The sequence below is a fragment of the Ischnura elegans genome, chromosome 6 (assembly GCF_921293095.1).
Source record: "Ischnura elegans chromosome 6, ioIscEleg1.1, whole genome shotgun sequence".
NCBI lineage: Eukaryota > Metazoa > Arthropoda > Insecta > Odonata > Coenagrionidae > Ischnura > Ischnura elegans.
Genome location: NC_060251.1, coordinates 22,000,394 through 22,006,393, shown reverse-complemented (window position 1 = coordinate 22,006,393; position 6,000 = coordinate 22,000,394).

Sequence of the window (6,000 nt, the reverse complement as noted above, 5' to 3'; positions counted from 1 at the left end):
TAGATTCCTCCATGACCTGGGTGTTACTTTCAATCCCAAACTAACTTTTCTTCCACACCTCAACAAAATGAAATCCGTGGCCATGTCAGTCGTGGGAGTTCTTTATCGACTCACTACTGTTACCGATCCAATCGCCAAGAGAGCTATTTTCACCGGTTGCGTTCTCCCAATCCTGGAAAACTGCTCCGTTATTTACTCCACTGCGTGTTCCTCCAAACTTAAAATTCTTGAACGCCCAATTAATTTCTTTATTTCATAGTCCAACACCGTGTTCCTCACCTCCGTAACTCTTCTCGCTCTGAAGTAATGTCTACCATAGCATTGGTCCCCCTATCCTCCTGTAGGAATTTTCATGATATTTCCTTCATTTACAATGCCTTAAATGGCAAGTTCATATCCTCAGAAATTCTGCCTTTCTTTTCACTCCACATTCCCACCCGCTCCTTCCGTAATAACCACCTACTACACCAATCTAAATTCCGTCTTCCTCTCTCTCAGTGATCACTTTTTTTTACCGACTCCCTATCTCTTTCAAAACCATTTCGAGTACTCACCCTTCCCTGGATCTTTCAATACCCATCAGATCAATCAAGAGGCAGCTGCGAAAAGCCTGAATCCTTTTTTTTTTTCTTTTTTATATCCTTTTTATAGTTTATATTTGTTAAAGCTGCAGATTTTAATTTGTCTATTCAATGTAAAGGCCGTTTTGGCTGTATTTGAATGATTAAATAAATAAAAAAATATCGCAGGCATCTATTTTAGTACACCTTGCCCTTTTTCCTCGATGCGGCCGATGGGCTCGGGTGTCATGTTGGACCCCATCTCCGTTTGTGACTGTCCCCGAGACCCCGTTTGGACTGTTCGTCCGATTCATTTCCAAGGAGGAGAGTGGGCCATAGTCTTCCGGGGTGTGCCTCTCTAGGCTGTAGGCGGGGGAGAATTCCGCCGTGCCTTGCAGGGAACTGCGAAAGGGGTCAAGTCGGCGGGCGGAATGAGAAGGGTGTTTGCGGCGAGGGAGGGAGGCGAAGGAACTCGTGCGACTCGGAACACCTGATGTCGCCGGAGCGGCGAACGGCGTCTCGCCCCGAGGAGGTTGTGGGGTAATGATACATGGGGGTGGGTGCATGCTCCTCCCTCCCCCTTTCTTTATCCCCCGGTGCCTTGGTGACTGCACGCCTCGTGGGTCGGCAGGGCGATCTTCTCCACCCTCCTCGTCACTGCAAAGCACGGGATTAGTGATCGCGAACCACCCCGTCCTCGCCAATGGAGTCAAATGCTTCTTTTCGTAAAATTTTGGTTGCAACCCCTTCCCCGCCGTCAGAAAGGCTAGGTTGTTTTATCGTAAGGGCCGGCGTTATGTTTGCTTCACACAGTCAGTGCTTCTACCCGTAGGTATATTTTGCTAGTATGCGTAATATTTCTATGACCGTGCGGTGTGCATGTGGCGGTCCTTTTGCATGCTGCATGTTGGTGATTTGTCACCCCCTGCCAAACACTCTAGAGGTGGCTCGCAGGGTATTATGTAGATGTAGATGAAGGTTAGTTTGAGTATGTACACGCTCAACCCAGTCTGCTGTGAATTTCGCAAGGTAAGGTTAATTCTCTGAATTGACCGCCTCATATCGCGAAGGCTATTGTGCGAGGGTATTTATAGGGTCCGCCTTGATTTGGGTCTAGAGCCTTTGGGTTAGGAATCTGGTACTAATTTGACAAAGAGAGGTAGAGAAAAAGCCGATGCTGTGGTAGGAATTTACCATATGATTATGCCTGGATATTCGAAAACAATTAAACTTTCCTTTTTAATTATTTTTACCTATGTAAATTCAAAATCTTGATTAAATTTTTTCTGTAGGCTTGGGATTAATTTTCGCAAGAGATAGAATGGATATCAGTTATAGACAGACTAATCAGTTATAAGTTGTTGTCGTCTTAATAATGAAGTTGGTGACTATTCGTATCATAATTGACATATTTCATTTTATTCATTTGCTTTTTCGTGCTTCATTTTTTGTCTTTGTCGCAATGGTTGTATGTAATTACTGCATCGAACCTTCTGTCATCTTTAGTGGGGTAGCATGAGCGTAGTACTAGGTTGCAAGGGCATCACGGTCAGCCAGCCGTGTTCGAATTGGCTCTCCTCGGGAAAAAGCGTCTGATGAATTCTGTGACGCAGTGCTCTGCCATTTTCCGGGAGTCGCCTCCAGTCGCCAGGGCCACATAACTTCGAGACTTTTTTTTTACTTTTCGGATTCGCCTCGGGGGCGAAGATGGAGGTTGCTAAGGCATAAAAAATTTAAGGAGGAGAATGAGTTCCTTTTCACGCCCTGCCTTCGCCTCTGGCCCTCTGGCGAGAAAGCGAGTGACGCCACTCCTGGTGGTGTCTCTCAGAGAGAAATGAGGGTGGGTGGCCGCAGGAGGAGGAGGGGTGAGGGAAAAAAGAAGGCGTTCGCAAACAGCACCCTAAGGAATTCCCACTTTGCAATATTCCCAATGACGTGTGGTATTCGGTGGAAAGCGTGCACTCGTACAGCGTTCGGTGCACAGATGAGCAGGTTAGTTCGAGAAAGTAATTGAAGGGATGCCGTGGAAATTTTCATGTGTCGCCATTTCGTTATGTCTCCACGACTGATAGCTGCAGTATGTTTTCCGTATTTTATTTTCTGGTAAATGCACGTGAAAATTTGCACTTTTCGGCTGCTTTTGACAAAATTCGTATAAACAAACGTAAAGTGTTTATATGTTTATGATAGAATACACTTATCGCTTTGACAATTATCCTTATATGTCTCTGATAACCGCGAACAATTCGGTCCTTGTTGTGTGTGTTGGTAATCAAAATCACTCTAAGAAAATTTATCTATTCCACCATGTGGCGGTGCAAATTCGATATTTTCGAAAGTTTTTAGATAAACCATTCTGTGTTGATCCTCACCCACTGCTTTTACGAACTCGGACTTCCTCTGTTTGTTTCTACATTCTACGTTCTCTTGAGGCTTCCGTAGAGAGTGCCTTGGTTACTTTGAGATGATTGGATGAGTGAGCATCTGACCATCCTATTATTTGCGCTAGTCTTGAATAAATTCTGTAGCTTTGTCAAAATACGGTTTTTGCCGTAGAGTACTCTGTTTTTTCAGACAGGCTGAGGCATGCAGCTTCTAGTAATTTTAATTCACAAAAATTCAAAATATTACCCCTACTGTTTTTAGCCGTAAAACTATTTTAACCTCCACATCTGTGAAAGCGGGTTATGTGTATAGCATCAGCATTTCAACTCCATTAATTTGCTTGAGTACGTTTGTTGGGTGCTCCTGCACGGAAAGCCTTCTAGGATGAAATCCGCGCAGGGAGGAGTTTGAGAGAGCATTTGCGAGAGAAGGCGGTCGGAGCCAGTGGGAGAGGCGCCCCCGTTTGGCGCCGGCCTGGTGATGAAGTAGTTGCTCCCCGAGCTAAGGAGAAGCGGGTGACTGCCTCTGTCGAATGTGGCGGAATTCCGCTCCGTGTGTGGGTTACGGGAAGGAGGCTTTGCGATATGAGATGGAGTGGAGTCAATAACATCCACCCTCTGGTTTGATCTTTGCGTCTGTGTGTTGTGGGAGTATCTCATCTACATCCTAAAATTACCTTACGAGCCACCTCTGGATTTATTTGGCATGGGGTGACTAATCAACAGCATGCAGTTTCCCTCGTTCGGGACGAATTGCTATAAAAGTATCGATTTTATAAAAAAGTAGCATCTTTTACATTCGTGCAGATAGTGTGAATTCTCTCCAGGAAATGAGGCGTGCACGACCGTAACTCAAAGACACGGGCAGCGATAAACTTGGACTTTTAAATTGAAATTTCTATACATACTTGGCTAGATTCAAGTAAGCAGTTTACCAGTAAAAAATAGAGGTAAAGCAGTGCTCAAAGAAGTAAAATTTGAGAGATGTGGTGGGAATGCTTATAGGGCCATGATAATTCGAATGGAATAAGAAAAACTTGCCTCGTAAGTGCCGCGATTAATTTAATGAATTCCGAAGCTATTACTTTAGACAATAGTTTTAGAATATTTGCAATCAGAATTGAGGAAGGCTCATTTACTGATTGTGGGCAACTTAGTTCAGCATGGTATTTTATATTTCGATGCAAGAATATAATGTTGCGACTTTAGGAAACCCTAGGGATAAATCGTATGAGTGAATTGTGACATTAATGCTAACCAGCGGAATGAACGATTTCTTAAAAATATGTTTCCCAGTCTATTTCTTCAATCTTCTTCTTCTCGAGAGATATTTTTCACATCTTCTCAGAAAAAAATCTTGCTGGTGTGCTCTCCCGGTTACATAGTGATGAAGTGGGCCCTCACCGAGCTAAGGAGTTGAACAGGAAGACGCCTGTGTGTGCGTCGCTTCTTGTGTGGCGGAATTCTACTTCGTATGTGAGTTACGGTGGCTGTGTGATATGGGATGGGGAGGAGTCACCACCATCCCTGGTTTAGTCTTGGAGACTGTGTGTGTGAGGGATTCTCTGTTGGTTACATCGGGGCGGAAGGGGCGGGGTGCGGAGATGGCGGTTGTGAGCTTATGTGCTCTCTTTATCACTCGTGTGAGAACTTGGCGCTCGCTGCTGTGCGGGAGTGGGTCGGACTGAAAATTCCCGAGGCCTCTTGCCACTACAACTTCTCAACTTGTGTCTTCCCTCCCCCTTCGCTGTCTCCGAGGAAGAGGGCGCTTCCATCCTCCCGCTTTTATTTTCCTTTTTAAGACCGAGTTTGCCGAGGCACTTCGCCTACCCATTCTCGCCTCAACTCTTCACTCCGACGCATTTGGCTTCCATCTTCGCCTTCGCCTCACTACGACTCTCATTTGAGTTCGCGACCCTCCCCCCATTCTCTCCTTCAAAGTTATTCCATTCGTTGTGTTAAACTCTTACGCGCAGGCACGGATGGAAAGCAAGAACTCCACCAGAGGAGCCAATTACTGCGGGGTTTACCATAGAGACGTGTTGGTCCCCTTCACTTTAAGGTTGTTGCTATAAAATATCATCGAGGAGGGGTTAGAGGGGGAGAAGAGCTCAATCGTTGTGATGCATTTTGGGCAGGTCACTTTTGAGAGCTTATGCCCGTGACCGTATTTCTTACAAATATTGGGGAGGGATCGAAAACCTTATCTCTTCCGCCTCCCACCCGCCTGATCATCCGAAATTGCCATTTCTGATTACATTACGACATGGGTTTTGCTGCCGAAAGCATTTCATTTTTTTACAATTAGTTAGGCACGTAGTGTAATTATTAATTTGAAATTATTTATTATTTTTGTTGTGCATTTGCAAGTTATCTTATACTATATGATAGCTTAAACTAAGCGGTGCTGTCGATATAACGGATATAATGGGATACCAGTGTACCCTGATGATGGTTCTGGGTGTTGGAAGCAGAGAAATTACTGTTAAGTAAATCAGTTAACCGTAAAAGATTCAGCGCTGGAATACTTAGCCCCTTCCAGCAAATTAAATACCCAGGACTGTGGTGCTATACATTGATAAATACTATGAGCAGAGTACCTCGCGCCGCTTTTATTCGAATCCGTCAGGGAGCCACTAGAGACTCGGAGACTGCACATTAGGATTAGACTGAATAAATAAGACGGAAAAAACGTCTTCCTCTACTACGCGATAGGTCATTTTAGAATCTCACAAAGCTCAGATTCAACAACAGAATTATAATGAGAGAGAATCTCTGGCCGGAAAAATAGTAATAGTAAAAAAAATAGTAATAATAGAAAAATAGTGGTAAAAATAATTTGTAATTAGTGTCTTGCTTGTGATGAAAGTGTCCGCTATGACGTCCACCATAGATGAAGAGATAATATATAAATTGAGAAATTTTTTATTCGCCCCCGTTTTTTCTGTTCTGTATAATCGGATAGTTGCAATTTTTAGGCAACACTGCCCAGCATGAATACTAGTGTGGGCGTTACCGGCCCGGTCTATTCCCACGGTCCCACCGTTTTAAGCACC